We start from the raw sequence: 17,739 nt of genomic DNA on the forward strand, positions 1-17,739 counted from the left end.
TCACCTACTTGCCTGGTCCCTTTAACTGGAGATGCCAGGGATTGAACCTGGGGCCTTCTGCATGCCAAGCAGAGGCTCTGTCACTGAGCCCACGGCCCCTCCCATCAGTATTGTCTACTCAGACCAGCAGCAGCTCTCCCGGGTCTCAGGAAGAGGGTCTTTCACATCACCTACTTGCCTTGCCCCTTTAACTGGAGATTGAACTGGGGATTGATCCTGGGGCCTTCTGCATGCCAAGCAGAGGCTCTGTCACTGAGCCCACATCCCCACTCCAGGGTCTCAGGCAGAGGTCTTTCACATCACCCACTTGCCTAGTCCCTTTAGCTGGAGATGCCAAGGATTGAACCTGGGGCCTTGTGCATGTCAAGCAGAGGCTCTGTCACTGAGCCCACAGCCCCTCCCATCAGTACTGTCTACTCAGACCAGCAGCAGCTCTCCCGGGTCTCAGGAAGAGGGTCTTTCACATCACCTACTTGTCCCTTTAACTGGAGATGCTGGGGATTGAACCTGGAACCTTCCGCGTGCCAAGCAGATGCTTTACCACTGAGCCACAGCCTCTCAATGCCCAGGTTCCTTGGCAAATTCTAGAGGACTGCAGAGAAGTATTTGGGCTCACCTGCCACTCTGGAAGACCCAATCTTTATTTTGGAAACTCTCCTCCCAGCTGGGGGTTGGGAAAGGCACTCTGCACATGCTTATTGAAACATAGAAGCATAGTGCTGGAAGGGATCTCAAGGGTCATCTAGTTGAACCCCCTTAGGGTTGCCAGCCTCCAGGTAGTAGCTTCCAAGATTCTTCCAAGATGCTCAGGATGGAGCATGTGCAATTTCCCCATTTTGTATCCTTGCCAAAATCCTGGAAGGTTGGTTAGGCTGCAAGCGAGGTGACTAGGCCAAGCTGAGCCAGGATTTGAATCTGGGCCACGTCCAGCCTCCTTACCCGCTGCAGCATGCCAGGGCGCTGCATTCTAACCACTAGGCCTCCATGTGCTCTTCCCGCAGGGGGCTGCCTCTACTACGTTGGGGCGAAGAAAGAGGAGAAACGCGAAGTCGTGGTTGACCCTGAGAGGAGGCGGCAGGTCTTTCTCGAAAGCCATTTCACAGAGACGGGGAACCACCTGGGGCAGAAGAAGACGGTGCACCGGATTCAGAGCCGATACTACTGGCTGGGCATTGTCAAGGATGTGGTGGACTGGGTAAAGCTGGCAAATCCCCACCCCCCAGTCTTCTGCTACGGCTGTTGGTGCCCCACAGCTGGGAAATGTCTTATGGCAAGAGGCTGAGGGCTCCCTAACTTTGTCAAGCCTGCAGGCACTTTTGAGAATTTTGAGGAAAAGTTTGTGGGCACCAGCACAAAACAGGGCGTAAAGAGGGGTTTTTACTGTACTTTAGATCACGATGGGTAGCCATGTTAGTCTGCCACTAGCAGTAGAAAAGAGCAAGAGTCCAGTAGCACCTTAAAGACTAACAAAATTTCTGGCAAGGCATACCCAGAAGTTTTATTAGTCTTTAAGGTGCTACGGGACTCTTGCTCTTTTCTGTTACTGTACTTTAAAAAGAAAAATGGGAACTGAAAGCTGGGCGGTGTAGTGGTTGAGAGCGGTGGTTTGGAGCGGAGGACTCTGATCTGGTGAACTGGGTTTGAGTCCCCACTCCTCCACATGAGTGGTGGACGCTAATCTGGTGAACCGGGTCTGTTTCCCCTCTCCTCCACACGAAGCCAGCTGGATAACCTTAGGCTAGTCTCAGCTCTCTTAGAGCTCTCTCAGCCCCACCTACCTCACTGAGTGTCTGTTGTGCAGAGGGGAAGGGGAAGCCGGTTTGAGTTTTCCTTAAGTGGCAGAGAAAGTCAGTATATAAAAACCAACTCCTTCTTCTTCTCCTTCTCTCTGTGGCTTTAGGGAGAGGCTTCTTAGGTGAGAAACATCAGGAAGTCTGCTTCTGGGCAAGCTGGGGATGAATGGCTGATGCATCTGTCAAGGATGATCTCAGTGGTAGTTACTAAGTTAGTTACTAAGTTAGTAGTTACTAAGGAGAACCCCAAAGTCCCCACTCTTTTTCCCTCTTCCCTTTGGATTGCATCCCCAAGACTGAAGATGCAAGAGGGCACCAGAAAACACATTGGCGGGTGCTATGTTGGTGCTGGCTGTTTGTTGCTGGCCCGGCATAGGCACAGTGCGAGTGGTGTGGGGCTGCTCGGCCACCTGTCTGGGCGCAATCTGTCACCTCTGTAAGGCCCCTGTTCTGATTTCTCTTCCCCCCCAGATCAAGATGTGTGAAACCTGCCAAAACGCAGAGTACAGCAAGAGTATGTCGAAGAAAGTGTGGCCGGTCAAAGTGGAATCCCCGTGGGAAGTGCTGGGGCTGGACGTCTATGGTATGTCCTGGTAATGGGTGAGCACGCCCTGGGAAGCACTTGTGGTTCTGCGCAGCATTTGGTGTTATGAACACATGAATTTTCCTTATACTAAATCAGACCCTTGGTCCACCAAAGTATTGTTTACACATACCGGCAGCAGCTCTCCAGGGTCTCAGGCAGAGGTCTTTCACATCACCTACTTGCCTAGTCCCTTTAACTGGAGATGCCGGGGATTGAACCGGGGGACCTTCTGCATGCCAAGCAAATGCTTTACCACTGAGCCACAGCCCCTCCCCATTGTTGTTGCTTTTTAAAACTTCTTTGGAATTCACCGCCACAGGATATAGTGAAGGCGGCAGGGGTAGACGGCTTTAAAAGGGGATTGGAAAGATTTGTGGAAGAGAGGTCCCTCGGTGGCTACTAGAACTGGTGGCTAAAGGGAACCCAAAGGTTGGGTGGAGAAAGGCAAAATAATATGTAGAAATATATTTGTTTTATCAGGACCGTTTTATCAGGTTGGTAGTTGCATGCATGCTCTGCATGGGAAACTAATATAGCCCAGAGTAGAACAACTTGCAGGTATTCCGCCTTAGTGGGCTTTCAGATTTGAAAATTGATATACACCCTTACACACATACCTGGGCTTTTCTAATTCTGTTTATATGTTGTGATACATTGGTATATTGTTTGTGTGTCATTATATGGGATTTTATCTGACCACTGATGAAGGCTAGTTGGCCAAAACCTGTATGGTGTGTGGTTTAAGTTTATCAACCTTAATAGCTGCTATTGTTCTTTGTTTTATTGTTTTTTAATGTTTTTAACCCTGATATAAGCACCTTAAAATAAATATATTTCTATATAACACTATTTTACTTTTCTCCACCCAACCTTTGGGTACCCAGCTTTTGGTTTTTCAGGTTGGGTCTCCCCCCCCCTTTTTTTTTGTTTAATGGCTAAAGGGAGCCTCCATGTTCAGAGACAGTCAGCCTCTGAATACCAGTGCCAGGTGGCAGCATCAGGGGAAGGCTTCGGCCTCTCTGCCCTGTTGTTGGCCACTGTGGGAGACAGGATGCTGGACTAGATGGACTTCTCTGATCCAGCAGGGCTCTTTTTACGTGTTTATGAACGTACCTGATTGGATTTGCTGTCCCTAGGCCCTTTCCCGGAGTCCAGCCTGGGCAACACGCACGTCCTTGCTGTAACGGATCACTACACCAAGTGGGTCGAAGCCATCCCTCTGCGGAAGAGAGACGCCTCCTCAGTGGCCAAGGGCCTGGCTTCCATCTTTTACAGGTGAAGTAGTCTATGCCAACATTGGTTTCGTTCAGGTTCTACACCAGCAGAGCTGAAGAGCATTCCAGCAGCCAACGTTTGGTTAGTCAGGGGGAAGGTCCGAGAGAGGGCTGTGTGGACGTGGTGCATCTTTGCGCACTCCGTGGCTCTGGCTCTCCGCTGCTCCTGATTCCAGCTGTGCTGCTGCGACTGAGAGTCAGGTAGAGCTTTAAAGGTCAAAAACAATGCCTTGAATTGGGCTTGGGAACGGATTAGTAGCTGGTGTAATTGCTGCAGTCTCTGGCTCACACGCTGTTAATAGCTGCCCCCAACCAGCAGTCTAGCCATAGCATTCTGCTCTAGCTACAGCCTCCAAACACTCTTCAAGGGTAGCCCCAAGTAGAGCACACTGCAGTAGTCCAGTCTAGATGTAACTTAGGTGAGATGGATTTGGAAGCAGCGGAGGGCAGCCTACCTGCTTCCCATCCATCACCGTTGGAACCTGGAGGCCTCCCCCATCGAGGTCCTCAGCTGTGCTGGATTTGGGCACAGTGGAGGTGGGCTAATGGCACGGTGCGGGGACCAATCGTGTGCTTTTGTCTTTTCATGAATCAGGTTTGGCGCATCCAAGAATATCTACTGCAGTTTGAGCTGGGACTTCTGTGAAGCGGTAGGTTGGTGTGGGGGGGCAGGGGCTTGTGTTGTGAGCATCGGGTTTCTGTTTTGCACGGTACAATCTCTCTCTTATCTAGTCAAGAACCACAAGTTGTTACTGGTACCGAAGTAAGCAAAGAAGGCAACTTTGTGGAGCTGCACTTCTTGTATTTAGAATATTTTAAAATCACCAGTCTAAACTCAGCCAGGCACTCAAAATGCTGCCACAGCTTACCTTCAGTCACACCATGAAGATCCTTGTGCTATAGTGGCTGCTTCCGCCAAAGCAATGTTTTTAAAGTCTGTACAGCCAATCAGGTCTCGGATGCCTTGCTGGGCATAAGCCCCACCTGACCCCGCCCACTTTCTTAAAACACCTGGTGGGCGCTGGGGAAGAAGCCGCAAGCCTTTCTCCACTTCCATCATTTTGCTGGCCTCCCCATCCCACCCCCCAACTAGATTTGGGGGTCCACTGTTCACCAGGCCTGTTTAGTGTTGGCAAACGAAAGGGAATGCCATCTTGTTCTATTGTTTTAATATATAATGAAGACTAATTTTAAAGTATGTTTTAATCTATGTTTTATCATGTTACCTGCTCTGAGCCTGGCTTGCCAGGAATGAGGGTGGGATAGAATTGCAATCAATCAATCAATCAATCAATCAATAAGAGTTGGTTTTTATATGCCGACTTTCTCTGCCTTTTAAGTAGAATCAAACCAGCTTACAGTCTCCTTCCCTTCCTCTCCCCACAACAGACACCTTGTGAGGTAGGTGGGGCTGAGAGAGCTCAGAACTGTGACTAGCCCAAGGTCACCGAGCTGGCTTCATGTGTAGGAGAGGGGAAACCAACCCGGTTCACCAGATTAGCCTCCTCCACTCATGTGGAGGAGTGGGGAATCAAACCCGGTTCTCCAGATCAGAGTCCACCACTCCAAACCACCACTCTTAACCACTACACCACTACATTTGGATATGCACAGCCTGGGCTTAAGTGATTTGCATTCTGCCGTCTGAAGGCCGGTTTGCTTTGCAGGTGATTCAACTTTTGTCCGAGCGATGGAACATCTCCCAAATTCTGACCCCGGCCGATCCAGCCAGTTGCAGTGGCCTGGACAGCCGAACCAACGAACTTTTGAAATCCTCCATCTCCAACATCGTGAACGAGAAACCAAGTGATTGGGACGAGTCCCTCGACCCTCTCCTGTTTGACTTCCGCACCTCCGTCAGCTCGGTGACCAAATACACCCCTTTCTTCCTCCTCTACAACAGATACGTCTGCCTGTCCTCAGAGGTAATGGCTTTGAAAGTAAATCCCAGAAGAGCATAGTAGAGAAGGCCAGGGAACTCGGTCACCTTGGGGACTCCCTCCCTGTGAGTTACGTGGGGTGCGTTTGGGTGAAAACGCATGGGAGGTTTTGCCTTGGATTTGCCTCTCTCTAGATGCACATTTTCCCCATCTGAATTTTCAAAACTCTGCATGAGGGCTCATTTTTGAGGTTTGGCTGGGGACAATATGCATTTAGAAAGTGGCAAATCCAAGATAAACCCTCCCATGCGTTTTCACCTTTTGTCTCTGCTCTTAAAAATGTTTTCATTTTGGAAGGCCTTTTTTTTGCGGAGCTATTTGTCCTTTGTAAATGGTTTTTAACTTAAGTTTTTGTTATTTAATTGTTATTGTTGAGCAGTTGTGAGCCTCTTTGAGCAATGACGCAAGTGGAGGAGCAGCATATAAGTTTCCTAAAGAGACAGACGAGGCTTTAAGTGGAGCACCTGTTGCTTCCTTCAGTGCATGGAAGGGACGTGGAGATCCCCCCCTCCAAAAAAGATGCCAGCCTCAACAGCCAGCTCAAAGAGCCAGCATGGTATAATGATGGATGGGTCCAACTGTCAAGAGATCCGGGTTCAAATCCCCACTCTGCTGTGAAGCTTGCAGAGACCTTGAGCCAGTTGTTCTCTCTCCGTGTGGCCTACCTCACAGGATTGTTGTGACAATAAATGAGGAGGAAAGAGCCATGTATACCAACTCCTTTGAGGAACAGTGAGATGATGGGGCAGAAGATGGCAGAATTCTGGGGGAAGTTGCCAGGCAGGGCCTACCCTTTCCCTTTTATCTCACAACCCAGTAGCAGTGTGGGGACATCAAAGTGTTTGCAGAGCATGACTTTCCCCTAGTTTCTCATCCCTGATTCAGCCACCTGAATGTGGGCAGGGTAGAACTGCATATCCAATTCAAATAAGAAGAGTTGGTTTTTATATGCCGACTTTCTCTACTACTTAAGGGAGAATCAAACTGGCTTACAATCACCTTCTCTTCCCCTCCCCACAACAGACACCCTAAGAGGTAGGTGAGGCTGAGAGAATGTAACTTGCCCAAGGTCACCCAGCTGGCTTCGTGTGTAGGAGTGGGGAAACAAATCCAGTTCACCAGATTAGCCTCCGCCGCTCATGTGGAGGAGTGGGGAATCAAACTCGGTTCTCCAGATCAGACTTCACTGCTCCAAACCACTGCTCTTAACCACTATACCACACTGGCCCTACAGTAGTAAATAAGATTGCAGCATTGATGGAAACATCCATAGAAATATTCTAAATAAACAAAAAGCCACAGTGTATATTTATATGTGTGTGAGAGAGAGATTCAAACTAGTTTTCAGCCTGGGTGTGTCTGTCTCTCTCTCTCTCTCTCTCTCTCTCTCTTTCTTTTCTTTCTTTCTTTCTTTCTTTCTTTCTTTCTTTCTTTCTTTCTTTCTTTCTTTCTTTCTTTCTTTCTTTCTTTCTTTCTTTCTTTCTTTCTTTCTTTCTAGGCTGAGTACACCAAGGATACAAAAGAGACGGGTATCAGTCCCTTGAGAACCAACGGCCTCCCATCGTTCACAGCTGCTGTTCAGGAGCAGCAGAATGCAGTGAAAGAGATTGTAAGTGCCGCTGAGTTCTCTGGCTTTCGTAGATGCCAAAAGGTAGTCCTGAACCCCGCTTAGAGGGAAGCGTCAGCTGGTTCAGCATTAGCGACCTATTTTGGGGGCTGATCTCTGGGCTGCATGACATGCTGGACAGTCCCTGCTCAGAATTTGTGCATCCTGATCCTAAGTGTGTCCGCTGGGGAACGGTTTACAAGAAAATACCAAAGCACACACTGTGAACAAGATAGTGTGACAGTTCACTTATATTACAAATATAAGTTCACTTATATTACACTTGTATCCTGCCCACAAGCAACACAATATATGTTTTATGGCAAACCAAAAACTATATTCAGAAATTCAAATTCCAGAAATTCTGGCATGCAGATACAGGAATCCAGATGTACTCCTTAATTTCTGCATATTGTTTTTGGCTTGTGGGCAGGATTTGTAATGGAAGTGAATTGTTACACTCTCATTCACAGCTTTGGCATTTCTCATTTTGGGAAACAATTCACACTCATGACGGGGTTGTCCTACATGACTGTGCACAGACAAGACCCATGCCACTTCCTGCCCATAAGTGCATCTTGGAGACACAGGTGGCTGCGGGTACCATCCCCATGGGGACACACCACAGAGAAAACCACCTCCCTTGAGTCTCATTGTAGATGCCCCAAAGGGCATTTCTGGGCAGAAAATGGGCACTGTGTGGTATCTTTTTACTTCTGTCATAAATATTCACCTTGATACTTTTAAGTATCTCCTCTCTCCCTGTTTCCCCTTTATTTTTGGTTTGTGGGTATGTTGAATAGGGTTGCCAACCAGGTATTGGCTAGAGATCTCCTGCTATTACAACAGATCTCCAGCAGATAGAGATCAGTTCACCTGGAGAAAATGGCCGCTTTGGCAATTGGACTTTATGGCGTTGAAGTCTCTCCTCTCCCCAAACCCCGCCTTCTTCAGGCTCTGCCCCAAAACTGGCAACCCTACTGTTGAATGATCTTTTTTGCCTAGTTAAAGAATGGGATCCCATCTGTCGACGCAGTGTGGGTGCTAAACTGGATGAACTGAGGAAACCTGGGTCCAAATTCCCACTCAGGCATGCAGTTTATTGGGCAGCTATAAGCAAGGCCATGACTTTCCACATAACCTCCCTCGCCAGGTTGTAGGGGGCATAAAATAGGATGACCCCCGTGTATGTTGAGCCCCTTGGAGGAGGTGACGGATGGAATTAAAAAATAATAATAATCCAAAGTGCTGCCAGCTGCCCTCCGGTTAGGGTGGGACAGTTCTCTCAACAGAGGAAATAAACCTTCAGCCCTCTGTGTCCTTCACAGGTGATCGCCAATATGGCCGCTGCATACAAGCAGGAAAGGAAAAGCGCCAAGCGGAAAATGAGGGGCCTCTCATCTCTGACTTTCAAAATGGAGGACGGGGTGTTCGGCAGCAGCGACGATCAGGGGCTGAAAAAACTCAAGAAGAACCAATTTGTGTCTTTTGAGATCGAGACAGTCTTACCCCCCGAGCAGAGTATATCTGGCGCAAAGAAAGCGGCCTGAAAGCGAAACTGTAGCCTCAACATAATGGCACTTTTTTTTCAAACATTACATATAGATGAATATGGGCATTTAATGAAGAAGCTCAGGAGCTTGCTTCAGACTCACAACCGAACACTGTGGACTCTTTGAAGTTGCCGGGTGGCAAGTGAATGTTCAAACCATCATGGACCTCCACTGCACCAGGAAGTATTGGATATTGACCTTGGAAACCCGAGTTCAAATCCCACATTGGTTACAAGCACACAGAATGACTGAGGGGAGGCACATCCTGATTTCTCAGCCCTGGTATTCATGTCTGGGAAACGGCCTATTACCTCTCTCTATAACTCAGTGCATGACTGCGTTCCTGATCATCCCTTGGCAAGTGCAGAAATCTGTTGTCTGCACCAAATGTAGCGTTCTAAGAATACTGGAAAAGGAAGTGTCTAGTGCTGAATGGGACAATGCGGGATGAAGGTTGGAGAGGGGCTGTGACTCAGTTTGTAGAGCATCTGCTTGGCATGCAGAAGGTCCCAGGTTCAATCCCCAGCATCTCCAGTTAAAGGGACCAGGCAAGAAGGTAATGTGAAAGACTGAGACGCTGGAGAGCTGCTGCCGGTCTGAGTAGACAGTGCTGACTTTGATGGACCGAGGATCTGATTCAGGCAGCTTCATGTGTTCAAAAACGGGAAAGTGAGGCTTAGCAATGGATTGGGTCTTTAGTAGACCTCAGAAAGCCCCGGCTGGCCGTTGCCCTGGAGAGCTGCTGACAGCCAGGTGAGAGCTGGGCCAGGGGACAAGGTGATAGTCAAGCCCGCCCTGAGGTTGTTGCCGACCAGAGCAAAGCTGAGCTGTCCTTGTGGAGATGTCAGTGCTTCAGGGGCCACAGGGCTCCCTCCTTCTGGGGTTTTTTAATACCTCAATCATCTTCCATGGGGAGGGAGGAGGGGCTGAGCAGACTTCAGAGTCATGGACGGCTTGTACCTTTCCCCTGCCTACTACAGTTAAAGTAACCTATGCCAGTACGCATACACTTGATTTCCGTAGCAGAAACATGTTGCAGAATCATGTTTTCTTGGTCCAGAATTTTAATCCTGTCTGCCCACAGGATTGCTTTGAATTTGGGGCAGGGATTGTGGCTCAGTGGCAGAGCATCTGCTCGGCATGCAGAAGGTCCCAGGTTCAATCCCTGCCATCTTCAGTTGAAAGAACCAGGTACAAGGTGATGTGAAGGACCTCTGCCTGAGACCCTAGAGAGTCGCTGCCAGTTGGAGTAGACAATACTGACCTTGATGAATCAATGGTCTGATTCAGTATGGGCAGCTTCATGTGTTCATGTGGTACCTGCCAGATCTGGCGCTAGAAAAAATGTTGAAGTACCTTCTGGAACGTTCAAAGGATTTTGACTATTAAGGAAGCAGTCCAAGCTGTCTGTGTTGCAAGCAGTGTGAATTTTTCCTCTGGGGATCTGTTATAAGCAGTGGATCACTGGCAGCACATGATGTGGGAGTGGAAAGTGCCGTCAAATCACAGCTGACTTATGGCAACCCCGTAGGGTTTTCAAGGCAAGAGACATTCAGAGGCGGTTTGCCCTTGCCTGCCTCCGCATGGGCTGAGAGAGTTCTGAGAGAACTGTGACTGGCCCAAGGTCACATAGCAGGCTTCATGTGGAGGAGTGGGGGAACCAACCGGGTCCTCTAGAATAGAGTCCACCGCTCATGTGTAGGAGTGGGGAATTGAACCCGGTTCTCCAGATTAGAGTCCTCTGCTCTTAACCATTACACCACGCTTTAGCCATGTTTATTGCTATACGTGATGGTGGTAGGAACTGTCGATATCGCAAGATTAGTTTGACAGGTGCATGGTAGATCAGATGGATCTGAAATGATGCAATCAGCCTGGAAACTCCCTGGAGAACTAGAGGGAGCTGGCCTGATCCGGTTATGACCAGTAGGCTGATGCAATGCATGAGCAATGTCATGATGACTAGGCATCTGCTGTGATTGGTGGCTGCGACCATCAAGTGTATATAATGGAGTGAAACTGAAGCTCAGTGTGGAATGCTATGAGCGGAGAGATTGTGACAAGTATTTGTATTATATCTTTGCACTGTAAAATCAACTACACTTTTCTAAGTAGCAGAGGACTTTCTAATAGTGTTATCCTGGACTGACTGCCAATCCGCTGGCATCCACGTCAGGAACGAGCTGTGTTCCAACCACATCTTTTGGATATTTAAAATATTTCTATCCCTGCCTCTCTCAAAAAAAAAAACCCTACGAAAAGCAGATAACAATATAAAACAGTTAAGGTTTTTGCATTGCAGCCTTTGCCACAAACCACAGTGGTGAATAATGTATACGTATGAAGTGGCCTTATACTGAATCAGACCATCGGTCCTTCAGGGTCAGTATTGCCTACTCAGACTGGCAGCAGCTCTCCAGGGTCTAAGGCAAAGGTCTTTCATATCTCCTACAACCTGATCCTTTTAACTGGAGATAGCAGCAATTGTACCTGGGACCTTCTGCATGCCAAGCTGGTGTTCTACCACTGAGCCATCCCCCCCACCAAGCCCTGGCCCCACCCAAGCCATGGGGGAACTGGGATTATGGCGGTGAATGGGAACAAGCCCTGCTCCATGGGATGGGATATTCTAAGTGACTCCAAATGCAAGGATCCCTTCTCAGCCAACCAGCTATACACACATTATTTTTTTCACAATATTTATTTATATCTTGCTTTTTTTCTCCAAAGCGGCTTAGAACACTGTTGTCTCCTCCTCCATTCTCTCACGGCAACCCTGTGAGGTAGGCTAGGCTGAGAGTCTGTGATGGGCCCAAGGTCACCCAGCAAGCTTCCGTGGTAGAAGTGGGGCTTCGAACCTGGGTCTCCCTGGATCTTAGGCTGGGAGGGGCTGTGGCTCTGTGGTAGAGCATCTGGTTGGCATGCAGAAGCTCCCAAATTCAATCACTGGCATCTCCAGTTAAAGAGACTAGGCAAGTAGGTGATGTGAAAGACCCCTGCCTGAGACTCTGGAGAGCCGCTTACCCCCCCCCCCCGTGTCCCCAAAAAGACTGAGCAGGACAATAACAATGACAACAAACGCAGAAATGTAGACGGGTTTTGATGGGCACGGACATACAACGAATTGTGCAACCTCCCCCCATCTGTCCCTTCCCTTTTTCCCTTTCCTGTACCCCTTTTAAAAATGAATAAAACTTATTTTTAAAAAAATAAGCAGGCTGATGGGAAGGTTCCGGCAAATGCTTGCACGACGTCTTGTGTCCTTTGGCTTGGTCTTCGTGGGCGGCATATGGCTTGGGGGTCCCTGTCATTTTCCTACCCACCCGATGGGCCATTGCAAAGGGGAGCTGCTGCGTCAGAGCGAGGGAGGGGTCCAGCGGCGCCTAAAAGCAATGACTCCCCCCCCCAATCTTGTGCTGGCCTAGCAGGGGCCAGGAGAAGACCCCCTCCCTTTGGCCCAGCTGCAAAGGTGGGTGGGGCGTGGCCTGATGAGCCCCGCCCACTTCCGACCTTGTCCCGGGGAGGCTTGCCCAGCTGCCGGCCGGCTTTGCTGGGCGCTCCGGTTCCTCGCGGCGATGGCGCGGCTGCTGCCTGCTCCGGTTTGCAGGTAAGCCGTGCGGGAGGGTCGCCCTTTTCCTCCAGGGGCGGCACTGCAATGGTGCCTGGTGGTGGTGGTGGTGGTGGGGAGGCTGGATCTCCCCCCTTCCGGCTCCGTTTGCCCCATCGTTTGGGGGAGGAGGGGAAACCGATCCCCCCCCCTTTCTGCTGCGCAAAAGAACTAGTCCAGATCGCAGCGTCTGTCTCTCCCCCCCTTTCCCTCAAATGCAAATAGGAATTGCATTTCCCTGCTGTATCTCTTGACGCAGATGTCAGCTACTATTCCCAGGCTCTTGCAACCAGATAGCAACCTCTCCCTCCTTCCCTCCGTTCAAAGATGCAACTCAAAGGAAACTCGTGCGGATGCTTCAGTGGAGCCGCAGTTTAACCCCTGAAGCCACTAACTCGCTGGTGGACCAGGAGAGACCTGGGGAGGGGCTGTGGCTCAGTGGTAGAGCATCTGGCATGCAGAAGGTCCTAGGTTCAATCCCCGGCATCTCCAGTTAAAGGGACCAGGCAAGCAGATGATGTGAAAGGCCTCCGCCTGAGACCCTGGAGAGCTGCTGCTGGTCTGAGTAGACAATACTGACTTTGATGGACCGAGGGTCTGATTCAGTATAAGGCAGCTTCATGTGTTCATGTGCATTCAAATTATCTGATGCTCACTGAGTAATTTTGCGCAAAGTGGTTGCTTCTCGGCTGAGCCAACCTCACAGGGTGGCTTTCAGGACCAAATTAGATGACTCAAATCTGAAGAAGCAAATAGAAACTCCGGATTGTAGGGTGTCTGATCATGCGTAGAGTGACTGTCTCTCCATCAGTAAGCCGTTATAGCCACAGCCCAAGGATTGTTTGGCTACTTTTAGCCCACCTTCTTGCTATAACTCAAATCACACACTATAAAACCATGGAATCAGACATCCAATAAAGATTACCAAAGGTAGAATTACCAGGAAAAATCAAAAAGGTATCAGGTATTATAAATAATACAGAAAATGGAATTGAAAAAGTAGGAGGCAATGTAGTAAGAAAGAGCTGGATAATATGGACCATAAACTTTGGAATAGACTACAAGTCCTGTTATTTTAATTAAATGTCCTCCTGGATACTTCCTTTGTACTGCAGCCCTTTTCCCTTCAGAAAAATGCCCTCCTGAACAATTCTGGCTTGACAGTGTGCAAGGTGGCAGGAATCTTCCTGACTGTCTTGGGCTGGCTGTTCCGCAAGATGGGGGCCACGGCAGGGAACGCACGTGCGCAGGCAGCTGCCAGTCTTACCCATTTGCAAGGTGCCGCTTTTGCTTTGATGGGCAAAGCTGCAGATACGAGGGTCCATGGCCACAAAGGCCTTTGTAGGTGATAACGGATATCTTGAACTGAACCCTATCACTGATGGGCAACTGATGAGTGACTGCAGAATGAGGTTGAATACACAGCTCTTGATGATAATTGAGCTGTGGCATTCTGTACTACTTGGAGTTTCCGTGCTGACTTCAAGGGCAGACCCACGCAGAGCACATTATTGTAGTCTAGTCTCCAGATCGCTGTGGCATGGATCCTCATGGGCAGAGTCAAGCTAGGGAGCCCATGAGGTGTAGTGGTTTGGAGCTGTAGACTCTAATCTGGAGAACCGGGTTTGATTCTCCGCTCCTCCACATGAGCGGCGGACGCTAATCTGGTGAACTGGACTTGTTTCACTATTCCTACACGCAAAGCCAGCTGGGTGACCTTGGGCTAGTCACAGCTCAGCCCCACCTACCTCACAGGATGTCTGTTGTGGAGGGGGGAAGTGATTGTAAGCCGGTCTGAGTCTTCCTTAAGTGATGGAGAAAGTTGGCATATAAAAAACAACTTTTTCTTCTTCTAAATGAAGATGGTAGAAAGCGATTTTGCTGCTGAATTAATTTGTGTCTCCGGTAATAGTGCTGCGTCCTGAATAATCTCAAAGCTCTTAATGGAGTTAGCCATTTGGAACAAAGGGTTTGTTTGGGTGCAGCACCCCTCCTTGTTACAATTAACCCGCAAGTTGTACAAAACGTAGGTCTTTTGTGTTTTGAATATATTGCAAAATGCTTGCCATGTTGAGACTCAGCAGCCAGTTGACTGTACTAGAGATGTTTCTGCCCACCAGTGGGAACATGTTATGTGCCCCCCGGATAATATTCTCCCCCCATTAAGTAATGCCATATCCAAATGAGGCAAAATTTAGTTACCAGTTATGATTATGTTAGTAAAATCACTTTATCATCTGTATATGAAATGGAACTGATGGATAGGGTTGCCAGCCTCCCGGTACTAGCTGGAGATCTGTTATGACAACTGATCTCCAGCCGATAGAGATCAGTTCCCCTGGAGAAAATGGACACTTTGGCAATTGGACTCTATGGCATTGAAGTTCCTCCCCTCTCCAAACCCTGCCCCCCTCAGGCTCTGCTCCAAAAACCTCACGCCTGTTGTGAAGAGGTTTAGCTCACTATCTGCCATGCTTTTAACAAGTATGAATGGAAGCTGACTGTGTTGGGTGGTCTCAGAAGCCCTTTCTTCTGCGCCTCGATGGGCCAGCGGTTTCCAGATAAGGACTCTGCGCCTTTAAACAAATAGCCTTTTTTTCAGCATTGAGGATGACGAAAACTTCACCAGCTGAACTGTGGCCTGTTTGGTTTTCATTTCCCTTCTTCCACCAAAGGGCTCATGGTAGCTACCCTCCCCTATTTCTCCTCACAGCCTTACGCTGAGAGAGAATGGTGGGCCAAAGCAAGTTTTGTAGCAAGGTGGCATGGGCAGGCTGCAGCCCCAGAATCTTCTGCAAGGCCCAGGGGTTCCACGGCACAAGGGGAGCCAGCGAGGTGTAGTGGTCTGGAGCAGTGGACTCTGATCTGGAGAAACGGGTTCGATTCCCCACTCCTCCACATGAGCGGCGGACGCTAATCTGGTGAACTGGATTTGTTTTACCACTCCAACACATGAAGCCAGATGGGTGTCCTTGGGCTAGTCACAGCTCCCTTAGAGCTCTCTCAGCCCCACCTACCTCACAGGGTGTCTGTTGTGGGGAGGGGAAGAGAAGGTGATTGTAAGATGGTTTGCTTTTTAAGCGGTAGAGAAAGTCGGCATATAAAAACCAACTCTTCTTCTCTGGTCAAGTTAATAGAAAATCCATTGCAAAATGGTGGAGTGGATTTGCAAATGCCCTGACTCTTCTCTGAAACCAAAGGTTGTTGTTTAACGTTAGAAACTGATTTTTTGTGGGAAAGATTCCCACAAAAAACTGGTTCGCTGGTGGAGCCATAGTCTTTTATGCATGGCTGTTTCACTTGCCGTCACCCCTCCGATGACTTTGGGTCTTTGTTTGGATTATGCGTGCTGTTTCTGACTGTCAGACGTTACCTTGCTGTCCCCCTGCATTTCCCAGCGTTTTGCCGCATTTTCAAATTTGAGATAAAACAGGTCCCTCAAAACGCAGGGGGAGAGCGAGGCGACCTCTGACGGTCAGAAAGGGCATGCATAATCCCAACAAAAACCCGAAGTCATCAGAGGGGTGATGGCGAGTGAAACAGTCATGTATAAAAGACCCATATTGCAAGAACAGTCACCTACTTGGCATCGTGATGAGAGACATTAGCCAGCAGGGGGTGCCGTCCCCTGCACGGACAGATCCTTTCTCTGCAGTGGGTTTATGACCTTCTATGGGAGCAGCAGGGATTCTGTTACAGCATTCAGAGACCTACAACCCAAATAATAGAAGGTCTGAAAAAACTGCGGCGTGGTGAGCAACGAGGTCTTTGAAAAGTGGCCAAAAGCTGGATTTCCAGCTGATCCCATTCCCCTACTCTTGCCGGTCCATATTAGAGACCTATGAGGGGAATAATTTGGAAATCTTACACTCCTCCAAAAAAAATTCTCCCCCTTCTGGTATTCTAGAAATGGTCAGTGGCTTCCACAGATTAAGATCCCTTTTCTCCAGTTCTGGTCACCACACCTAAAAAAAGATATTGCAGAGCCTGAGAAGGTGCAGGAAAGAGCAACCAAAATGATCCGGGGACTAGAGCAACTGCCCTATGAGGTTAAAATGCTTGGGGCTGTTTAGCTTGGAAAGAAGGCGGTTAAGGGGAGACATGATGGAGGTCTATAAATTTATGTATGGTATGGAGAGAGTGGACAGGGAGAAGCTTTCTCCCTTTCTCATAATACCAGAATTTGGGGTGATATGCTGAAGCTGGAGGGTGAGAGATTCAAAACAGATGAAATGAAGTATTTCTTCACACAACGCATAGTTAAATTGTGGAACTCCCTGCCCCAGGATGTGGTGATGGCTGCCAACTTGGAAGGGGAGACATGTTCATGGAGGAGAGGGGTATTTATGGCTACTAGTAAAAATGGATATTAGTCATGATGCATACCTATTCTCTCCAGGATCAGAGGAGCATGCCTATTATTTTGGGTGTGGTGGAACACAGGCAGGACGGTGCTGCTGCAAATCGTCTTGTTTGTGGGCTTCCTAGAGGCACCTGGTTTGGCCACTGTGTGAACAGACTGCAGGACTTGATGGGCCTCGGTCTGAACCAGTGTGGCCTTTCATATGTTCTGTCCCCATCCCCCCAATTTAGTCAACTTTCAACTGAACTCAACTGTCTGAGCCTTCTGGTGCATGCTCAGTGTGTGTGGGGGGAATGTTTTATTTTTGCTTAAATACAAAGTTGTGTTTTTCTCCTGCATATTTCGGGAGCTCTTGAATAAAGAGAGGCTCCTGTCTTGTCTACCGATTGCCTATTCTTGCTGTTTTTATCGTCTCTGGGGTTGGCCAGTTTCAGATTAATGCTGGGGACTTGTGGTGATCCAAACTGATGGGCAGTACTGGTGAAGAGGCAGAGGGCTAACTGGGAAGAGCTGGGGCAGGCGCATAGTTCCCCGCTTCCCCAGGGCTATCTGGGGTCTCCCTCTCGGAAAAATTAAGAGTTGTTCTCTGGTGCTTTCACACATGCTGAATAATGCACTTTGCCAACCGGGTTTTACTGTGTGAAATGGCAAAATCCCCTTGCAAATGATCACTAGATTGGAAGATCATTATTCAGCGTGCATGAAAATGGCGGAATTCCTTCCCCTTGGGCCCTTAAATTTTGGAACACCGAGTGAAGGGTGTGATCCGGCCTGTGGAGACCCCACTGCAAAGGCAGATGCCGCCCCCATTCTCCCCTTGAGTGGCTCCCAGTGGTTACTGGTTTTAAAATAACAGCTGCTCTGGAGAGGCCAGTGTTCCGTCTCCACGGCAACAGCCAAGGATGCCTTTCAGGGGGAAAGGTCTTTTCTCACCTGGGATTATCTTCCCATGTTTTAGGGGTTCAGGTTGTGCATCGACAGCCAACGTGGGTTTTAAATACATCTGGCATTAAGTCT

This window comes from Euleptes europaea, chromosome 13, assembly GCF_029931775.1.
Source record: "Euleptes europaea isolate rEulEur1 chromosome 13, rEulEur1.hap1, whole genome shotgun sequence".
NCBI lineage: Eukaryota > Metazoa > Chordata > Lepidosauria > Squamata > Sphaerodactylidae > Euleptes > Euleptes europaea.